We start from the raw sequence: 23,425 nt of genomic DNA on the forward strand, positions 1-23,425 counted from the left end.
CATGCACTGATCAATAACGAAACACAAAAAGGAAAAACTCCTCAGAAAATAGAATGATTAAGAAAGTAAGGATTCATAAACAATAAGTGTCTTTTTATAAATTATTGCTGTTTCATATGCCCATTGATGGCCTTCATCAGGATTTTTGAAGGTGATTCCGATATCTTCTAATGAACCGCAGTCAACTGGAACCTACTCGAAACGTTCTGATCATACAATAGAACCAAAAACTATCAACAAAATAATTGATTTTTTAACTACTTTTCCTGCGACGGCAAAAATACTATCATAATAAAATACCTAAAGAATTAGTAAACAATTGTAAGAGATTTATTTATAAGCATAAATTTCTAGAATAAAACATAAAATTAATGCTTCTCATTTCGAGAAAACTGATTTAGATTTCTGTAGGAAGAATATATTATCAGATTAGAAGAAGAGGTCGTTACCAAGCAACAGCATCCAAAACAGTCGTCACAAATCTTCTAGGACCGTAGGAGAATCCTCCCAATTTTGTAACATATTATAATTTTCCAAACAGTTCTCAGTCAATGAAGTGGCGCAAGTCTCACTTCGTAATCTAAACAATTTCTCTTATATTATTTCAATTTCTATTAAAGTCATTAGAACTTTGTGTTGCACGATTCTCATTAGTAAAGCTTTAATGATTAATTTTTTTTACAAAGTACCCGGATAAAATATATCCTTCTATAGCAATGGGCCATTCTATGAACTTTTTGATGACTAGGTACCCTCTCTCTACAAATTTGTTTATTGTTTATTGCTCTGCTATATTTCTTGTTTGTATTTTGCGTTCTCACTTATTGGAATTAATTGAATGTCGCAAAAGTATTAATTGACTTCTTTTTTCCTTTTTTGTAAGAGACAAGTGGCAACCCTTATAAATAATTAAAATTAAAAAGCTTTTCAATCAATTTAAATTGGTAAACTTTATCAAATCCTTCGTTCTGTATACAATAGCTGTATGTACAGCATCATCCATCATCATCATGGCTTGCAATATCTGTAACATAGAATAAGTTAATGAAACTGACGACACATTTTATTTTACTTTAATAGTAATTAATACTCATACGAAATAACCACTATCGAATTGGTCTGATTTATTTAAACCTCACGAAATTACCCGATGAAAATACTATGAAATCTAATAAGAAAATAACTGATTTTGGATAAAGATTTTTCCGGCAACGGCCAATATACTCTAATAATTAAATACCTAACGAAAAAATAAACAATTGTAATTGAAAAATCACTTATAAGCATAAATTCCAATGTAAAAGTCTCATTTCAATGGCAAAGAAAACCTGAGCGCATATTTAACTGCAGTTGAATAAGATCCACACTAAAGGCACTCCACCAAGAAGAATAATACTCACATTTCAACAGAATAAAAAATATCTCTTTACAAAATTGATTTCTATTTATTTTCAGTGTCAAAACCTCTATTCACAGACACGGGCTAAAGCTCAAAAAGAGTAAGAATATTTAGCACTACAATAAAATATTAAATGCAGATTAGGCTTTTACATCAACTCCATAAACACGTCTATGTAACCAACAAAACCAAATAACGAATAAGTGTGGAATGCTGCATACCATTTGCCTTTTGCACAAATAATATGTTTTTCAATTAATATAATTCTTCCCCAGTGCTGTAGCATTCCATGCAAAAAATGTAACAGATGGACCACACTGGAGAAAAGTTGTTTCGCTATCATCCTATCCGCAGATCAATAGTGAGACCAATAGTAAGAATAATAGATAAATAATCTGAAATAAAAATAATTCAGAAAAGTAAAGAAACACATAAAATAAGCAGAGATTTTTTTCCCCCCCAGGTCCGTTCGTGTCCTTTATTAAGAGCTTGTGAAAGTGATTCTGTTATCTTCTGATGTTATCTACAACAGAAACACACACAAAAGTTCTTTATGAATGATACTAACGGAAACAAAATTGTTATAGTTTGAGGATTTATCCAGCTATGGTCGAAAAATTTATAATTTAAGTCCTAGAGAATTATTAAACAATTGTAACACTGAATTATTTTTATCAATGAACTACTGATCTGATTTCCATTCATAAAAATAGTTATGTGAGTAGAACCGAAAACTTAGGACACATGTTTTTCAGGAATTCAACACGAACCACCCTCAGGGCGCTCAATGAAGAAGAATATTACTAACAATTCAATAGAATAACAAACAAATAAATAAATGCTTCTCAGTTTGAGAATATGTGGATTACATTACTATTTGTAGACTATGTTACCAGAATAGAAAATGAGGCCATTACCTCCAAACTACAACCAAAAAAGACGTTATAGATTCGGCAGCAAAATACTTGTATTTTTGTAATATCCTAAGGATTTTTTTTCGCTAGTCCTTCTTGCGTCCTCTGCAGGTCTTAAAGTGCCAAAGTTATCATATCACCAACTAACGATTGACGCAAAATCTCTGAGCGTATCCATGTTTCTTCTTCAGTCTTAAAATGCCAATATATTAGCCACTTCAACTGCTCCACATTGTTCCCGTCCTGAATACCTCCTTTCTGAAATAATTGGTCATCAATCATAAAAAGTATTATTCTGTGCATTCTATTATCTACATCAGATGGGTTATTCACAATACTTGGTAAATATGTTTCAAATTTGAAAAGAGTGATTTAATTGACATTTAAGTGTTCATTCAGGGTTTTTTTTTGGCCTTCAGTGCGTGCAGATTAGCCAACATCAGGGGTTACTCAGGAATATGTTTTATCACACCATTTATAATCAATTTACATAAACTCCTGTTTGAATTAGAAGAAGAGTACAAAAAAAATTATTTTGGATTTGTACTCATTTGGTGGGTAAGCCAACGGAAATAACATTACGTTCAATATTTACATTCAGAAAAATTACTGCAGATCAGATCCTCGTTCCATACATAAAATCCACAAAACGTTTGAGCTTCACAATCACTACTCATTCCGGTATAACCATGTTAATGGCCTTCCTATCAAAATTTCAAAAACATTGCACCAACTAAAATATATAAAATTATCTGCCTATTAAACTGAGAAAACAGTTGCTCGCAACATTAATATTTCCTTACCTCTTATACTGTTCGTGGATGCATAATGATTTAATTTCAGAGCTGAATATAATATTGCAAAGATCTCTTAATTCCTCCATATATTTTATTTTGAATTCAAGAAGAGATGAACATGTTACCCTTCACGACATCTTTCTTGGTTGGCTGTGTGTGAAGTATAGAACAAGTATTTCAATGGTAACTTCTAGTAATGCCATTCTGCAATAAATACTTACAATATTTACTTAATATGTTCAGTAGTAGAGCCCCATTAGATTTTAGAACCACCAGAAAAGTGAATAATCATGAAAACATTTTGAAAATGAAACACTTCAAATAACTGATCAATGAATTTTTTTATTTACGATTCTCATCAGTTAAACTTTATAAAACATTAAGTAATGAAACATTTTTATCTGCATACACTAACTGAATACACTCTTGCACAAAAAATAGCCACCTTTAGTATTAGTTGAAATTGGCGTTTCCTTCTTTAAATTAATTTAACTGATTAATTAACGCTATTTTATCAACCAATTCTTATTGCATAAGCTCCAAGAATATTAAAAAAACGTTGCATCTGCTAAAATAAATCAAACACTATTTAGTTGCTCTTTTTAACCAATGAACTATATCTGCAAAATTATTCTTAGATCTCTATTAAAATTACAAAATTAAAAATTGCATAGTCTTGCACAATAATTAAACAAAAACAAAAAATTCTTACGACTAAAAATCGTCCAATATGATTTGTTGTTACAAATAGTAAGTTCTTCGTAAAATTTAATTTTTTTTAATTTTCACTGGAAAAGCATTCTACTCACAAACCCGGAAACGAAGAACGTTTAAAAGAATTACCACTGAAAGGAAGATTGTTTTAAGCAAAAACTCAATGAGAATAGCGCATTTCGCACGACATTGCCAGAAATAATAAAAATAAAACCTACCTTATTTGAAGGAAAGTTTTCCCATTAGTTCTTCTCTATTGCTATAGATTTTCAGCAAAGTGTGCAACAAATGTATCCCACTCTTATAAAGAATGTTTGCAATCAACTAATCTATTAATCAATAGTGAAAGAAGAACTCCTCTGAAATCAGAATAATAAAGAAAGTAAGGATTCACACATAATAAGTGACTATTTTCTTTAATTATTACACATTTATACGTCCTTTGGTGGCCTTCATCAGGATTTTTTGACGGTGTTTCCGTTATCTTCTAATGTTAACCAATGTTCTCCATAGGCAATGGCGCAAGTCTCTTTTTGAAATCTAAACACTATTGCAAAATCAATCAATCAAGCTATATAAAGGTAACGGCTCCTGCCTAAATGGTTTTTTTGAAAAAAAATTCCACCAAGAGTGGCTGCTTTTTTTTCTTTGGAGACGCCATTTAATGGATCAATTTGTTCCCAATTGTTTTTATTTGTTTACGTACCAATCAATTATTAATAAAATAATTTGGTTTTTACTTATCAGAGATTTGTGGTTACGTATCTTCTTAATGGTGACGACACTCTTTAATTTACTATTTAATGAATTATGTGATGAACGATTCTTATTGCATAAGCTTCAAGAATATTAAAAAAACGTTGCATCTGCTAAAATAAATCAAAAACATTCTTACATTACAGAAACTGAATTTCTATTCTCACTATAGGTACATCACCCTATTTCATTGCTGTCTATTGTTTCTAATCCTTTCGAAAATATAGTGAGCTATAAGATAAAACAATATTTCGAAACCAATAATCAGCTGGATCACCAAAAGTTTTGCAAACTTGTTTTGTCACTTTGGTTTTCGAATAAATTTATAAAAAATACGAGTTAAATTTAAACTAATATCAGTTGTTACTTACTTGATAAAACATACTTTCTTTAAGATAGATACTTGAAATTTCTCTTGTACATGTCATCAGAACCAATCATTTTTAATCATAATGCAATTATTCTATAGGACAGGTTCAGAATCCAGTTTGATTTTCTTCAGTACTATTTCCCAGTTACCTAAAGTGTGCTGAATTCTCTTGAAAACTATGAAACAATAACCATATCTTTTCTGTCGTTAAAAGTTGGGATCATTAATTATTTAGATAGTGCATTACCTTTTATACTGCACACATTTAAATTTTCGAAATTAAAAGTAAAAACAAAGAAAGTAAAGAATAACCTTGAGTCTGAAAGTTGGTAAATTGCAGTTTTACTAAACTCTGAGCTTTATAATACACTCTCAAATTCTTTCTAAATGTTATTATATCCTAGTAGTTTTTAAGAGAATTATTGCCTGAAACAGAAACATGTTATAAACAAAAAACAGTACTCATTCTAACCTTTAGCCTAGAAATAGATAAAAATTAATTTTTTTCTCACTAAATAGCATTTTAAAAAAACTAGAGTTAAAGAGCTATAAATTTGTTTAATAGATATTCAATGAATAAAAAAAATTGTCAAAAACAAATATTTTATTGTTAAGTATTTTAAAAAAAATGATAAAAATGAAAAAAAAGGAATATAAACATATTAGAGCTCCTTCGCTGGTTTGTATCCTAATACAAAACTTGAAATTTTTTCATTATTTAAGCTGGTTGGATTCAAAAAAGAATTTTTTCAGTTAGCAGAGCGCCCTGGTGGCGATTTATGTAAACCTTAAACAATAACCTTCTTTGTTAATAGATAATATTCTGTTAGTTTATATTAAACAAAACCATTTAATTTGAAGTATGAATTTATTGTTATTTTCGATTTTAATAGGGAAATAGGAAACATACTTTATTTTAGTCTAATACGTCAGGCGGATATTTTCGTCGAAAAGCTGCGACAATAAAAAATTCGTTAGAACTTTGAAGGATGGTATTTAAATATTACTTTATTATGAATAGTGAATGATAATTATTATTTTTTTTTTTTTCGCTAGATAGATGAGTGCATATCAGAGACAAATCCATTTTCTCCTAAAAGATTCGTGGATTTTAACACAATCTCTTCAGAGTTCTTTTTTTTAGACCACTTCGGTGTCAGTTAATTATTGTTATTAATAATTTTATTGAATCTCCTGAAGTACCCGATCAATGGTGTATTCAACAGTTAATGTAACAAAGTAACAGGGAAGATCCTAGCTGTAATGTGAATGAACTCGCCAACGAAGAAGCTCGCACGAATTCCACAAGCCTGGTTGCTGAAGACAAAAATCCTGCTGCGCCGACACAACACATCTCCTGGCTGACAAACGGACCAGCCAGGGTCTGATGATAGAGAAGTCTTATTATTTTCTGGCTCACTAGTGAATGGTATGCCTTTATTATATTCATCTTCATCTGATTATTTCAACTGAAGCAGCAATTCAACATAAGTAAAACATCTTCACTGATAAGCATGTCTCATTTAAAGGTTGTGAGTAATTTATTATTATCCTTTCATCTTTCCTAAACCCAATTGTTTATCTTCTCTCCCTATTATTATTTCACTCCGTTGCGAGTGGAATACTCCGTCCACGTTGTCGCTTAAACTAAACTGGTAAGCTATTTTTTTTATATACTTTTGTCCAGCACCGGACCTTGTTGTCTTTTATTTGTTACTCATTCTAAATAGCTGCTGGAGGGTAATCCACCACGGATTTTCGTTCAGAGGCAACCATTCGTTGGTTATTTGCAGATCAACCTGAACTTCTAAAATATTGTACACCCTTAACAAGAGTAAGTACGTAAAAGTTGTATACTTTTCTTTCTTTAGGAGCTACTGTATTAACCAGTGGAATTTTATTAACCTTTTACCCTATTTAGTGGTTGAAACAATAACCCATTTTCAAATTAATTGCTCTACTTACAAGAACAAGAGACAACGCGCTGAACTGAGCAAGCGCAAAGTATTGAAACTTCCACTATAGAACACAGTTGCTCATCTTCAGGTATACTTCAATTCACTCTAGGTAATTGGGTAATTGTCTCTGTGGCGGCTTCCAGCAGAGTTAGCCTTACATTAATTGTCTGCCATTTATTCTATTAATTTGTCGTTTACTAACCCTGACCACTTGTGACTCAATTCATATCTTCTGTAACTTTAACACTCAGCCTGTGGAACTCGTGCGAGCTTCTTTGTTGACCAATTCATTCACATTACAGCTAGGATCTTCCCTGATGCTCCAATGCGGACTCAGTTAGAAAAAACACAAGTATTGAAATTGACCTGCTCTGTTTCCGTGGCCTATAATCAAGAATTTAAAAAATGTTTGATTGGTTTGTAGACATTTGACTCATACCTCACCCCACCTAACTTCATCTAGCACAATTTGCTTATTTGTAACTCGGACAGTTGACATTTCTACTAATGGGTTTTTAAACTCTGGTGTAACAGATTCTACTGTTTTGTCAAATACGCAACATGAAGAGTTGCTTTTTTTGCTTCAGATCATCTACACCACATACTAGCCAATCTAAAATGTATTATATATGCTTCTCTTTGAAATACTATGTTAGATACCCAAAACTAGTTTTTATCATGTGATACGTACACATGGATTAGAAATCCATGGTTGGAAACGAAAATTAAGGAACTTCCAATAAAATATATATATATCTTACCAATATAAATCATTCCAATATGACCTGTTGTTAAATCCACCATACCAAAAGTAAGTGCTTCGTAAAAATTTAGTTTATATTTATTTTCAGTTGCAAAAGCATTTTAACTAAAAGGAAGTTTGTTGAAATCCATAGATCCATAAGTGCAGCGGATTTCGATCTTATAGCTAGCTACTCCATCTACACGTCCGTCGAACTAACAAAAACAAAAAGAAAAAAAAGTGGAATGTTATTGACAAAAATAATTATAATAATAAAAATATTATTACTATTATTATAAAACCGAACTTATTTCAGTTTTCCCAATTAATAATAAGCTTAATAAGCAACAGATGGATTACATTGGAGTAGCGATTGTTTGCCATCATTCCATGCACTGTTCAATAACGAAACACAAAAAGGAAGAACTACTCTGAAATCAGAGTAATTAAGAAAGAAAAGCTTCACAAAAAATCGGTGCTTTTTTTTTAATATTGTTCTTTTCTTAAGTGCATTGTTGGCCTTCATCAGGATTTTTGAAGGTGATTCCGATATCGTCTAATGAACCGCAGACAACTGGAACCTACTCGAAATGTTCTGATCATGCAATAGAACCAGAAACTAACAACAAATATAATTGATTTTTCAACTATTTTTCCTGCGACGGCAAAAATATTATCATAATAAAATACCTAAAGAATTAGTAAACAATTTTAAGAGATTTATTTATAAACATAAATTTCTAGAATAAAAAAAAAATTAATGCTTCTCATTTCGAGAAAACTGATTCAGATTTCAGTAGGAAGAATATATTATCAGATTAGAAGAAGAGGTCGTTACCAAGCAACAGGATCCAAAACAGTCGTCACAAATCTTCTAGGACCGTAGGAGAATCCTCCCAATTTTGTAACATCTTAGAATTTTCCAAAAAGTTCTCAGTCAATGAAGTGGTGCATACAATAGCTGTGTGTACAGGGCCATCCATCATGGCTTGGAATATCTGTAACGTAGAGTAAGTTAATAAAACTGACGACACATTTTCTTTTACTTTTAATAGTAATTAATACTCATACGAAATTATCACTATCGAATTGACCTGATTTATTTAAACCTCACGAAATTACCCGATGAATCATACAATGAAATCTGATAAGAAAATAACTGATTTTTTGTTAAAGATTTTTCCGGCAACGGCAAATATACTCTCATAATTAAATACCTAACGAAATAATAAACAATTGTAATTGGAAAATTACTTATAAGCATAAATTCCAATGTAAAAGTCTCATTTCCATTAAAAAGAATGGTTTGCAAGTAGCAACGAAAACCTGAACGCATATTTAACTGCAGTTGAATAGGAACCACACTAAAGGCACTCCACCAAGAAGAATAATACTCAAGTTTGAACAGAATAAAAAATATCTCTATACAAAATTGCTTTCTTTTTATTTTCAGAGGCAAAACTTCTTTTCACAGACACGGGGTAAAGCTCAAAAAGAGTAAGAATATTTAACACTACAATAAAATATTAATTGTAGATTAGGCTTTTACATCAACTCCATAAACACGTCTATGTAACTAACAAAAAAAAACAAAATAACGAATATGTGTGGAATGCTGCATACCATTTGCCTTTTGCACATAAAATATGTTTTTCAATTAATATAATTCTTCCCCAGTGCTGTAGCATTCCATGGAAAATATTGTATGTAACAGATGGACCACATTGCAGAAATATTGGTTCGCTAATATCCTATCCGTAGATCAATAGTAAGAATAATATGATAAATAATATGAAATGAAAATAATTCAGAAAAGTAAAGAATCACATAAAATAAGCAGAGATTTTTTTCCCCCCAGGTCCGTTCGTGTCCTTTATTAGGAGCTTGTGAAAGGTATTCTTTTATCTTCTGATGTTATCTACAACAGAAACACACTCAAAAGTTCTTCATGAATAATACTAACGGAAACAAAATTGTTATAGTTTAAGAATTTATCCAGCAATGGTCGAAAAATTCATAATTTAAGTCCTAGAGAATTATTAAACAATTGTAATACTGAATTATTTTCATCAATAAACTACTGATCTGATTACCATTCATAAAAATAGTTATGTGAGTAGAATCGAAAACTTGGACACTTGTTTTTCAGGAATTCAACACGAACCACCCTCAAGGTGCTCAATGAAGAAGAATATTACTAACAATTCCATAGAATAACAAAAAAATAAATAAGTTTAAGAATATGTGAATTACATTATGATTTGTAGACCATTTTACCAGATTAGAAAATGAGGCCATTCCCTCCAAACTTCAACCAAAAAAGACGTTATAAGCTCAGCAGCAGAATACTTGTATTTTTGTAATGTCCTAAAGATTTTTTTTCGCTACTCCTTCTTGCGTCCTCTTCAGGTCTTAAAGTGCCAAAGTTATCATTTCACCAACTAACGATTGACGCCAATCTCTGAGCGCACCCATGTTTCTTCTTCAGACTATAAATGCCAATATATTAGCCACTTCAACTGCTCCATATTGTTCCCGTCCTGAATACCTCCTTTCTGAAATAATTGGTCATCAATCATAAAAAATATTATTCTGTGCATTCTGTTATCTACATAAGATGGGTTATTCACAAGCCTTGGTAAATATGTTTCAAATTTGAAAAAAGTGATTTAATTGACATTTAAGTGTTCATTCAGGGGTTTCTGAAGTATCTGTTATATCACATCTCTTATAATCCATTTATATAAACTGCCCCCACTTTGAATTAGTATAGAGTACAATATAATTTAATTTGGATTTGTGTACAGTTGGTGCGTGTGCCAAAGAAAATAATATTCCGTTCAATATATCTAAATCCAAAGCCATGAGTACAAGTCAACTATAAAGCTATTAGTTCTATTCAGAAAATTACTGCGGATCAGATCCCTGTTCCATACATAAAATCCTTTAAAACGTTTGTGTTGCACAATCGCAAGACATCGTGGAATAATCATGTTAGTGACCATCATATCAAAATTTCAAAAACGTTTCACCAACTAAATATATTTAAAACAAAATATTACACAAAGAAAACAGTTAGTCGCAACATTAATATTTCCCTACCTCTTATACTGTTCGTGGATGCATAATGAATTAATTTCTGAGCTGAATATAATATTGCAAAGATCTCTTAATTCCTGCATCCATTTTATTTTGAATTATAAAAGAGGTGAACATGTTACCCCTCACGTCATCTTTCTTGGTTGGCTGTGTGTGAAGTATAGAGGCAAGTATTTCAATGATAACTTCTAGTAATGCCAATCTGCAATAAATATTTGCAATATTTACTTAATATGTTCAGTAGTAGAGCCCCATTAGATTTTAGAACCACCAGAAAAGTGAATAATCATGAAAACATTTTGAAGACGAAGCTCTTCAAATAACTGATCATTGATTTTTTTTATTTACGATTTTCATCCTCATCAGGTAAACTTTATAAAACATTAAGTAATGAAACATTTTTAACTGCATACACTAACTGAATACACTCTTGCATAAAAAATAGCCACTTTTAGTGAGGTTGGCGTTTCCTTCTATAAATTAATTTATATTACTATGGTATTTTTGTTGCTCTTTTTAACTAATGAACTATAATAAGGGCTCATATCTGCAAAATTATTCTTAGATCTCTATTAAAATTACAAAATTGAAAATTACATAGTCTTGCACAATAATTAACATAAAAGATTTCTTACGACTAAAAATCGTTCCAATATGATCTGTTGTTACCTCTACCTTACAAATAGTAAGTTCTTCGTAAAAATTTATTTATTTTTTTATTTTCAGTGGAAAAGCATTCTATTCACAAACACGGAAACAAAGAACGTTTAAAAAAAATTCCATAGAAAGGAAGATTGTTTTAAGAAAAACCCAATGAGAATAGCGCATTTCACACGCCATTGCCATAAATAATAAAAATAAAACCAACCTTATTTTAAGTAACGTTTTCCCATTAGTTCTTCTCTATTGTTATACTTTTTCAGCCAAGTGTGCAACAAATGGATCCCTCTCTTATAAAGTAGGTTTGCAATCAACTAATCTATTAATCAATAGTGAAAGAAGAACTCCTCTGAAATCACAATTAAGAAAGTAAGGATTCACAAATAATAAGTGACTCTTTTCTTTAATTGTTGCACATTTCTACGTTCTTTGGTGGCCTAATCAGGATTTTTGGACGGTGTTTCCGTTATCTTCTAATGTTAACCATAGACAACTGAAAACTATGTGAAAAGTTCTGATGATACAATGCAATCAGAAACTAACAAGAAAAAATTGATTTTATTAAGGATTTTTCTAGCTAAGGTAAAAATACTATCATAATTTAAGAACTATAGAATAGTCAAGAAATGTAATTGAGATCTATTTATAAGCACAAATTTTAACGTAAATATCTAGAATAAAAAATAAATGTTTTCAGTTTGAGGAAAATGGGTTTAGATTTAAGTTAGAAGACAACAAAATCATATTAGTAGAAGAGATGGTTACCAAAGAAAACATCCAAAAGAGGCGATTAGAATTAGGCGATGGGACTAGAATGACCATTCAATTTGTTAACATCCTGAATTTTTCCAAAGTCCACTTGCATTCTCCATAGGCAATGGCACAAGTCTCATTTTGAAATCTGAACACTATTGCAAAATCAATTTATCAAGCTATATAAAGGTAACAGCTCCTTCTTAAACGGTTTTTTTGAATTTTAATTGATCCATTTAAGGGATCAATTTCTTCCCAATTGTTTTTATTTGTTTACGTACCATTCAATTAGTAATAAAATCATTTGGTTTTTACTTATCAGAGATTTGTAGCACCTCTTAAAATAGTTAGAACTTTAATTTAAGCACTTTAATTTACTGTTTAATAAATTATGTGATGAACGATTCTTATTGCATAAGCTTCAAGAATATTAAAAAAACTTTAATGATTAAAATATATTTCTACTACTCTTACCCTCTTGTACAACTATTACCACTGTTTGAACCTATTGACACGCAAGTATTCTTTCTCCATAAATTAAATGATATTGCTATGCCGCTATTCTTGCATGTTTAGCCAATTAAGATTTATGAGGGCACATACATAGAAAGTCATCGATGACTGGCTGTCACTATCTTAACAAATCGTGCAACAATCAAGTTAGTAAACATTCTAATAAAATTTTAAAAACGTTACATCAACTAAAATAAATCAAAAACTTTCTTACTTTACAAAAACTGAATTTCTATTTTCACTATGGGAACAGCACCCTATTTCATTGCTGTCTATACTACCTAATCCTTTCGAAAATACAGTGTGCTATAAGATAAAACAATATTTCGAAAGAATAATCTGCTAGATCTCCAAAAGTTTAGCAAACTTGTTTTGTCACTTTTGTTTTCGAATAAATTTATAAAAAATACGAGTTACAATTAAACTGACATCATTTGTTACTTACTTGATAAAACATACTTTCTTTAAGATAGATACTTGAAATTTCTCTTGTACATGTCATCAGAACCAATCATTTTTAATCATAATGCAATTATTCTATAGGACAGGTTCAGAATCCAGTTTGATTTTCTTCAGTACTATTTCCCAGTTACCTAAAGTGTGCTGAGTTTCCTTGAAAACTATGAAACAATAACGCATGTCTTTTTTGTCGTTAAAAGTTGGGATCACTAATTATTTACATAGTGCATTACCTTTTTTACTGCGCACATTTATATTTTGAAAATCAAAAGTAAAAACAAAGAAAGTAAAAAAGTAACCTTGTGTCTGAAAGTTAGTAAATTGTACTTTTACTAAACTCTGAGCGCTATGATACTCTCTTAAATTCTTTTTAAATTTTATTACATCCTAGAAGTTTTTAAGAGAATTATGGTCTGAAACAGAAACATGTTATTTATTTTCTAAGGAACAGATAGAAACATAAACAGAAAAAAAGTACCCTTTCTAACCTTTAGCCTAGAAATTGATAAAAATTCATTTTTTTCTCACCGAATAGGATTTTAAAAAAAATAGAGTTAAAAAGCTATAAATTTGTTTAATAAATATTAAATGAATAAAAACATTTATCAAAAAACAATATTTTATTGTTAAATATTTAAAAAAAAAAATGATAAAAAGGAATACTAACATATTTGAGCTCCTACGATGGTTTGTATCCTAATACAAAATTGGAAATTTTTACATTATTTAAGCTGGTTTGATTCAATAAAGATTTTTTTTAGTTAGCAGGGCGCTCTGGTGGCGATTTGTATAAACCATAAACAATAACATTCTTTTTTAAGAAATAATATTCAGTTAGTTATTTTAAACAAAAAGCATTTAATTTTAAGTATGAATTTATGATTATTTTGGATTTTATTAAGAAGATAGGAAACATACTTTATTTTAGTCTAATACGTCAGGCGGTTAGTTTGGTCAAAAAGCTGCAACAATAAAAAATTCGGTAGAACTTTAAAGGATGATATTTAAATATTATTTTATTAGTACTAATAGTGAATGATAATTATTATTATTTTTCTTTTCGCTAGATAGATGAGTGCATATCAGAGAGAAATCCACACAATCCTTCAGGGTTCTTTTTTTTAGACAACTTCGGTTTCAGTTAATAATTATTAATTTTATTGAATCTCCTGAAGTACCGGATCAATGGTGAATTCATCAGTTAATGTAACAATGTAACAGGGAAGATCCTAGCTGTAATGTGAATGATGTGGCCCACGAAGGAGCTCGCACGAGTTCCACAAGCCTAGTTGCTGAAGACGGAAATTCCGCTGCACCCACACAACAGATTTCCTGTCTGATAAACGGAGGACCAGCCAGGGTCTGATGATAGAGATGTCTGGACGTGGTTTTGTAATTGTGGATAAGCAGAAATAAGTCACATTAACTCAGGTTTCAACTAATAACAGGGAGTCTATAAGCGTATACGCTCGAGTTAAGAGCTCGGAGAGTAGCTATTTTTCTTTTATCAGGTTGGTTCAGCCATTATCCGTTTTTATCAACTTATTTGCCATAGCAATGTTTTTATGTTCCTTAGTTTCTGGCTCACTAGTGTAATGTTATGCCTCTACCATATTCATCTTTATCTGATTATTTAAACTGAAGCAGCAATTCAACATTAGTGAAACATATTCACAGATAAGCGCATGGCTCATTTAAAGGTTGTGAGTAATTTATTATTATCCTTTCATCTTTCCTAAACCCAATAGTTTATCTTCTCTCCCTATTATTATTTCACTCCGTTGCGAGTGCCATACTCCGTGCACGTTGACGCTTAATCTAAACTGGTAAGTTATTTTTCTATATACTTTTGTCCAGCCTTGGACCTTGTTTTCTTTTATTTGTTACTCATTCTAAATAGCTGCTTGAGGGTAATCCACCACGGATTTTCGTTCAGAGGTAACCATTCGTTGGTCATTTGCAGTCCAACCTGCAACTTCTAATTTATTGTACACCCTTAACAAAGGTAAGTACGTTAACGTTGTACAATTTTCTTTATTTACGATCCACTGTATTAACCCGTGGAATTTTATAATTTTAGTGGTTGAAATAATAACCCCTTTTCATATTAATTGCTCGATTTTCCAGAACAAGAAACAACGTGCTGAACTGAGCAAGCGCCTAATTATCAATTTAATCAGTGTGTTAACCATACCTAAGGCGAAGTATTGAAACTTCCACAGTGGAACATAGTTGCTCACCTTCAGGTATACTTCAATTCACTCTAGGTAATTGCGTAATTGTCTCTGTGGCGGCTACCAGCAGAGTTAGCCTCACATTATTTGTCTGCCATTTATTCTATTTATCTGCCGTTTCGTTTTGGGTAAAGCTTTCTAATTTTTTGGAACCTTTGCATCCAAAACAATCCAACCTAATGCTCATAACGTACTTCTGGCTAAGAAATACAATGTTAAATTTGGAAAATAAAGAATGTTCAGTAAAACTAATGAAGTTTTTCTTTTTTATCTGAATCTCTACATCAAAAAGTAGTAGACCTAATGAGTATGATGTATGCATAGCTTTGACTAGAATGAAAAGAATTAATGAATTTAAAGTAAAACTACAGATGATTTTTTCCTTCATTTTTTGAAACTCCAAATCAGTAATAGTTGTCCTAATGAGTTTAGTTTACACTAGGCGTTCAAACTCAAATATAGAAACACAAAATAAGGAATCACCAGTTGAACTAATGAACTATCTCTAACTCCTCCTTTTTTTCAAACATCTGAAACCAAAATAGCCAACCTAAAAGGAATATAATGTATTCCTGGTTAAGAAATAGAACTTAGAAAACAGAAAACTAGGAAATTTCAGTAAAATTAACAATGATATTTTATTTTACATTTTTCACTGAACGCCAACCACCATAACTAGCCGACCTAACGTTTACAATGTATTCCTGGCTAAAAATAGAATGTAAGAAATAACAATTCAAGATATTCCAGTAAAACTACGATTTTGTATGCTTCTTTATTTAATGAACCTCGGAATCCAAATGTAGACAAGGTAATGTGTACAATGTATGCATGGCTAAGAAGTAGAAATTTAAAATCAGAAAATAAGGAAATTCTAGAAAAACTGACTGTGATTTCCTATTTTTCCTTTTTAACTGATCCTCTGACTCTAAACCTTGACGACCTAATGTGTACAATGTATACTTGGCAGTTAGAAACAGAAAATAAATAATATCCAGTAAAACAAACGGTGATTTCCTACATGCCACTTAATTTATGAACCTCATTATTCAAAAGTAGACGAGGTAATATGTGCTATGTTTGCAAGACTAAGAAATCCAATTTTTAAAATAGATAATAAGAAATTCTAGAAAAACTATGTTTTTCTATTTCCATTTTTTTTACTGCATCTCTGCATCCAAAACTAGCCGACCTAATGAGTGTATGGTATCTCTGGCTATGAAATAGAACGTTACGAACAGAAAATAAATTAATTACAGTAATACTATCTTGATTGAATATATTGTTTTCGTGACCGCCAATTGTTAAACTTAGGATGGAAGATTTGCGAGGAATCGGTCAAATAAAACAACTCGTCTTTTTGCCAACTTTTCGACAAATATATTGTCCTCTTCAGGGTCTGGATATTACAAATACAAAACAATTTATACTATCTTGATTACTATGATTTCTTAGTTTTCCCTTTTTTCTGAACCTCTGCACTAAAATCTAGACGACCTAATATGTATAAATGTATAATGTTTGCATGGCTAAGAAATAGAATTTTAGAAACAGAAAATAGGGAAATTTTTGTAAAACTGCTTTCCTATTTTTTCCGTTTTACTAAAGCTCTGCATCCAAAACAAGCCAACCTAATGTGCATAACGTACTTCTGGCTAAGAAATATAATGTTCAAACAGGAAAATATAGAATGTCCAAAAAAACTAATGAACTTTTTCTTTTTTATTTGAACCTCAACATCAAAAAAGTAGTAGACCTAAGCTATGCATAGCTTTGACTAGAATATTAGAAAAAAGAAGTAAGGAATTTAAAGTAAAACTACCGATGTTTTTTTCCTTCATTTTTTAAACTCCAAATCAATAATAGTTGCCCTAATGAGTTTAATTTACAGTAGGCGTACAAACTCAAATATAGAAACATAAAATAAGGAATCACCAGTTAAACCATTAAACTATCTCTAATTGCTCCTTTTTTTTGAAACAGTTGAAACAAAACTAGCCAACCTAGAAGGAATATATGTATTCCTGGCTAAGTAATAGAATTTAGGAAACAGAAAATTAGGAAATTTCAGTACAACTATGATTTTATATTTTCCTCTATTATCTAAAACTATAGCCGACCTAATATGTACAAAGTTTGTCTAGCTCAGAAATAGTGTTTTAGAAACAGAAAGTGTGGAAATTCCAGTTAAACTAACTGCTTATTTGGATGTAATACGAAAATTTGTCGATATTTTACTAGATATTCAATATTTTCTTTTTGTATCATCGTATTTTCAAGCCAGGCGTACGATGTGCGCCCTAGATTGGCTAGATATAGAGATTTAAAAAAAAGAGAAAAATGAACAATCTTCATTATTTTTACTGGAATTTACTTCTTTTCAGTTTTTAACTTCCTATTTCTATGTCTATTCTCTATAATTCACATTCGGTGGGCTAGTTTCAATATAGAGGTTCAGAGAAAAAGGAAAAACACAAAATCTTCCTTAGTTTTACTTCAATTTCTTTTCTTTCTGTTTCCAGTATTTTATTTTTACGCCGTAGTATATTACATATACCACGTATCTACATACGGCTTTATTTAGTTGAGGATGTTCATAAAAAAAAAAATCCAAACTCTTCCTTAGTTTTACAGGAATTTCCTGGTCGTCTTTTTCTAACATTAAATATTTAAACCAAGAGTATATTTTACACATTAGGTCGGCTAGTTTTAGGTGTAGTGATAAAGAAAAATAAAAAATACCTTATCCCCGATAATTTTACTAAAATTTCCTTCTTTCGGTTATTAACAAAATATTGTTAAGCCAATTGTACTTATACATATTAGGGCAGCTAGTTTTAATCGTGGAGATTCGGAATAAAGAGAAAAATACAAAATAATCAACAGTTTTTCTGGAATTTCCTTGTTTTCTGTTTTTAACACAAAGCGTATATTATACACATTATTAGGTGAGCTAATTTTGGATGCGGAGATTTAGAAAAAAGGGGAAAAATACAAAATCATTCTTAGTTTTACTATAATTTTCTTATTTTCTGTTTCTAACAATGCATTTTTATGCCAAGCGTACATTATACGAATGGTAGTATTGTCAGAAAAATGCAGTATCTTGCTTAGTTTTACTGCAATTTTCTTGCTTTCTGTTTCTAATATTGTATTTTTACGTCAGATGTATATTATTCACCTTAGGTTGTCTAGTTTTGGATGTAGAGGTTCGGTTCAGAAATCGGATGGCCTGATGTGTATTGTACTCGCTTGGCGATAGAAACGTTGTTAAAAATTAAAATTACAAATTTCCAGAAAAGCTAATGAAGGTGTTCATATTTTTTCATTTTTCTGAAACTTTATCTCCCAAACTCGCTGATCTAATGTGTATGTATAATCTTCGCCTGGCTTCGAGGTACTATGTTAGAAAAGAAAAAAGGGATTTATCTGTGAATCTCTTGAAGATTTACTTTTTTTTTTCTTTTTTCTTGAAACTCTTCATTCAAAAGTTACCGGCCTAATTTGTTTAATGTATGCCTCGCTAGCATATTCAAATTTAAAAGCAGCGAATAAGTAATTTACAGTAAAATTAATGAAGATTTTCCTTTTTGTATTTTTTCTAAACCTCTCATCCAAGACTAGCTGACCTAATGTACATAACATACGCCTCTATAATGTACGCTGGGGAAGAAATATGTCAGAAACAGAAGATAAATAAGTTCTAATTAAAAAGAATTATCATTTTTTTCTTTTTTATATGAACATCTACATCCAAAATTTGTAATCCAAATTTGCACAGTGTACATCTGGCGTAAGAACACTGATAGAAATAGAATAAAAGGAATTTCCAGGAATCTCCTGCACTTCGAGGCTAGAGGAGATCTCAAAAAGGAGTTCTGGAGAAATCCTAGGATGTTGAAAAAATTGGATTCTTCTGCCACAACTAGAAAATTGTGTAGTCTATTTTGACTGCAGTTTCTATAGATTAGCCTCATCAGATTTCCTAACTGGTAATATAGTTTCTGACTATGGTGCAATGCACTATTCTCAAACTGAGATAATATCTTATCACCAATATTATAAAGTCGTTAACACTCATGATGGAAAAAATTGAATGTCACAGATACTCCAAGACGTTGTATATTAAGGTTCAATATTGTGTCACAAGTCGATTCATTCAGACTTGGTAGATAAATTAAATCGCAATGTAAATCTTAGAGACAGATAGGCTAAACTAATTATACAATAAATATACAGTAAACAACTAATAGATTAATTTTAATAACCGAAACCCTCACAGCGACATCCCTAGTGAGGACTGAAATATTCTTCTAACTCCCCGTATTGTAGCAGATTAACATTAGTTAATTTGGAATAAAACTCTATAATCAACTTAATCTGTATATCATTAGACTCTATGTTTAACAATAATTTGTTATTTGTTCTCTTATACATACATAAAGTAAGCTATTTACAATGTTAATTTAAAAAAACTTAATTTCATCTTGAGGAAAAACATTATTAATTCTTTAGAACAGTAAATAGTTACAAAATATAATTTAAAAAACATTTATAGAGGAACAAGTTATATATTAGTCAACTTAGTAATACAACTATTGATACCATGGAGAAATTGTTCGGATATTGTACATTTAATATAAACTGCAGTTGTTTCAATGCTAATCTTCGGAATTAATAAATTATTTTACTTTACAAGATTTCATTTATCAGAGATCAAGAAGTGAAGAACTATACAGATAAATAAAATTAAATAACTAAATGAATAAAATAAAATAAATAAATGGATAATATCAAATATAAATCAATAGTTGAACTCCAAAACCAGCTGATAACGATAGTGCCAAGCGAGTCGGGCAAATTTGATTAAATTTTTAAAATTATTACTTAGCTGATCAATAAATTGGCTTTTCGTAAAAGAGGCTGAGTTCAAGTGCAACCGACGAATCTCTGCAAGTATGGTGCACTCGGCCATGAAGTGCACAATATCCTCTTTAACACGCGCATTACATAACGAGCACCTCCCTCGTCCATATCGGAGCACCATTGAGATACAATAAATCCCCTCTGATCTTAAAAAGCCACTTTAGCTCAGTCAATGGCAGACCCTGAGTACTTGAAAACTCTCTTGTAAAAGCCAAAAGAACCACTCACACTGAGGTGTGAGAGAATCAATCAAATATGAAATTTTTGCTTCATCTGCCACATTCTGCTGGGTATTTAAAAGAGATCCTTCAAGGCGATATATAATTAAATTTTTCTGGTGTACCTTTCGCTGCTGAATTTCATTTATTATGTTTTCAAGAAACTCCTATTAATTTATTAGGTCTTTGCTACTAAAACGCCAGTGGCCTCTTGATTTTCTCTATTTTAAGGAGAATAGATAATCCTGTAAATGACTAAGAGAGTGTTAACACTGGAAAACTTCTCCCCTCGTTTAGTTAGTGAGTAGTGGCGTCATTATTTTCATTTTTACTAATAGAGTATCTAGCGCTGGTGCAACTTAACAAAAATAATAAATAAATTCACTGGATTTGAGTTAATGTTGTTACCTTTGTTTGGAAATCAACTCCTTAAGAGAACCCAAACATTTCTTCAACTCCCCAAACTATCTTATTACATCCTTCAAGTTCTAAAGCACTTCACCAAGTTCATTTTTAAGATCAGAACTACTGTCACACCTAAAATAAAAAACAAAAACAGTTGTTTCCTGCGGTCTTTAGTTGAGACCTAGACATAACCATAAATTTTATATAAATCCTCAGTTTGGAAGTAAAATCTGAGTATTCATCGGAAACTTGTCATTAACATAACCATTTCAAACATAAATGCAAGACCGAAAAGTACCGTCTTAATTATTAAAATAATGCAAAATATGACAACAAACATCATACACAACTTCTCTTATAACCTCTATTATAACCTTTGGAAGAGAAAAACATTAAAAAGAAATCTAAAACACTTCTTAATATATTATATAACTAGTTTTAATCAAAGATATTCTTTGGAAAAAGTTCAGAGTGAAAGACTACAAAGCAATCCACAGTTTGACTTTTACCATAAAACTTGATTATTTATTAATTGTAACATACTTACATTAAAGATTAATTAACATAGAACTAGTAAGGATTTTTATAATTTATTTTCTTTTCCTAAGGAGATTTTAAAAGCTGAACCTGTAAATGAATGTGGAGATATGAGAAATGTTTACCAAGTTCCTCAAAGTGAACCAAAACATTGGAAAATTGAACCAAAAGACGCATCGTTTTAATAAGAAAACATGGAATCACTAATTATTAATATAGTGAATGACTTCTATTTACACAGCACAGTCTTTGTTGGCTCACTTATCTTGATTTATCAATACTTTTCATAAAAAACCTTTCTACATTAAGTTGCAGATTATCCTAAACTTAGTATTTTAAGAGGTGTACAAGATCGATAACTTGCGCACAAAGTTTGCCATCCGGGAGGGTAGGACACCACAGTATGCCGCAATGAACAGTTTGTACGTAGATCGACTTAATAAGGCTACGGATTAGGTCATGTGGCGTGAATCCTGACAGTTTGAGGAGTTGCAGACTGCGATAATAGAAGAATGAGACAACATTCCCTGTGACTTCATTCAATCACTCATTGAGAAAATGCCGAGGAGAGTGGAGGATGTAATTCAAGCTCGAGATTGACCTACCGCTATTAAAGACCGACATTGTTACCGCAACATCTCACAAATCTACAGTGATCCAATATTCGAGAAGCACCTTTTTATTTTTTATTTTTGTAAAAAGAAATAGTCATTCACAATAAAATTTTGTTTGTATGATTGCTTCATAACAGATTACTTTTTTGTCTTAACATACTTTTTAAGAAAGTAATAACATACCTACAACATTCTATCAGCAGCTGAGGTGGCCTATTTCAGCGAATGTGTAAGTGGTACGTTTCAAATTTCAAGTAGTGTATTTGGAAACCTTACACTTCAATAAGGAGCGATTTCATTTTCCGATTTTCTCCTCCAACTCTGAATTGGATCCATCTAGAAAAAGAAAGCATCACTTTAATGATTTTTAACGAAATCTCTGAGGTAAAGCGATAGCGGAAATAGAGTGAGAGAGAAAAAAGAAAACTGTTCCATTATTTCTTGAAAGTTTTGCAAACTTGTTTTTGTCACTTTGGTTTTCGAATAAATTTATAAAAGATACAAGTTACATTTAAACTGATATTAGTTGTTACTTACTGGATAAAATATACTTTCTCTACGATAGATACTTGAAATTTCTCTTGTAGATGCCACAAGAACATCACTTTTAATCATAATGTAATTATTCTTTAGGAAAGGTTTAGAATAAAGTATGTCGAGTTTGATTTTCTTCAGTACTATTTCCCAGTTACCTAGTGTGCTGAGTTCCCTTGAAAACTATGAAACAATAACCATATCTTTTCTGTCGTCAAAAGTTGGGATCACTAATTATTTATATTCTGTAGTACCTTTTTGGCTACGCACATTTCTATTTTCAAAATGAAAAGTAAAAACAAAGAAAATAAAGAATTACCTTGTGACCGAAAGTTGGTAAATTATACTTTTACTAAACTCTGATCTCTATCATACACTTTTAAATTATTTCTAAAACTCATTATATCTTAGTAGTTTTTAGAAAATTTATGGCCTGTAACAGAAACATGTTATTTCTTTTCTAAGGAACAGATAAAATCATAAAAAAAACGTACTCTTTCTAACCTTTAGTCTACAAATTGTTTAAAATTCACTTTTTTCTCACTAAACAGCATTAAAAAGTATCCTACAGTTAAAGAGCTATAAATGAGTATAATGTATATATTAATTGAATAATAATAATTGGTCAAAAACAAATATTTTATAGGTAAATATTTTAAAAAAATTGATAAGAAAAAAAAGGTATATAAACACATTAGAGCTCCTACGCTGGTTTGTATCCTAATACAAAACTTGAAATTTTAACATTATTTAAGCAGATTTGTTGCAAAAAGTATTTTTCTAATTATCAGAGCGCTCTACTGGCGATTTAAGTAAACCTTTA

The 23,425-nt window shown here is 30.7% G+C and overlaps 1 protein-coding gene and 2 long non-coding RNA genes across 51 annotated transcripts in view; 1 reads left to right on the top strand and 2 right to left on the bottom strand.

Annotated features, from left to right (window-relative positions):
- Nucleotides 1–13,628, bottom strand: part of LOC141461061 (proteasome subunit alpha type-2-like) — a 29,890-nt gene extending 16,262 nt beyond the window's left edge. For 9 of the 49 annotated variants that reach the window (XR_012462543.1, XR_012462544.1, XR_012462537.1 and 6 more), the window contains exons 1-15: nucleotides 13,121–13,627; nucleotides 12,175–12,981; nucleotides 11,618–11,758; nucleotides 10,753–10,951; nucleotides 9,928–10,205; nucleotides 8,489–8,648; nucleotides 7,111–7,865; nucleotides 5,263–5,376; nucleotides 4,952–5,126; nucleotides 4,043–4,693; nucleotides 3,823–3,955; nucleotides 3,556–3,678; nucleotides 3,117–3,314; nucleotides 2,317–2,571; nucleotides 450–1,024 (exon numbers count right to left, since the gene is read on the bottom strand). The gene's annotated coding sequence lies outside the window, so the exon portion shown is untranslated. Of the gene's footprint in view, nucleotides 1–449; nucleotides 1,025–1,620; nucleotides 1,795–2,316; nucleotides 2,572–2,908; nucleotides 3,018–3,116; nucleotides 3,315–3,460; nucleotides 3,679–3,822; nucleotides 3,956–4,042; nucleotides 4,694–4,951; nucleotides 5,127–5,262; nucleotides 5,377–7,110; nucleotides 7,866–8,488; nucleotides 8,649–9,927; nucleotides 10,206–10,752; nucleotides 10,952–11,617; nucleotides 11,759–12,174; nucleotides 12,982–13,120 lie in introns of those variants that run through there. The other 40 variants (XM_074141738.1, XM_074141737.1, XM_074141736.1 and 37 more) reach the window with 33 other exon arrangements.
- Nucleotides 5,411–8,305, top strand: LOC141461063 (uncharacterized). Its single transcript, XR_012462569.1, has 2 exons — nucleotides 5,411–6,379; nucleotides 7,760–8,305. It is a non-coding gene; the product is annotated as an uncharacterized lncRNA (long non-coding RNA).
- A 7,970-nt stretch (nucleotides 13,629–21,598) lies between the features above and the next one.
- LOC141461068 (uncharacterized) lies at nucleotides 21,599–23,314 on the bottom strand. The gene is made up of 4 exons (XR_012462583.1): nucleotides 23,107–23,314; nucleotides 22,922–23,035; nucleotides 22,606–22,785; nucleotides 21,599–22,404 (listed from the first exon to the last, which is right to left on the bottom strand). It is a non-coding gene; the product is annotated as an uncharacterized lncRNA (long non-coding RNA).
- Nucleotides 23,315–23,425: the final 111 nt, after the last annotated feature.

This window comes from Rhodnius prolixus, unplaced genomic scaffold (assembly GCF_049639745.1).
Source record: "Rhodnius prolixus isolate KJV_2025 unplaced genomic scaffold, Rpr scaffold_6, whole genome shotgun sequence".
Classification (NCBI taxonomy): Eukaryota; Metazoa; Arthropoda; class Insecta; order Hemiptera; family Reduviidae; genus Rhodnius; species Rhodnius prolixus.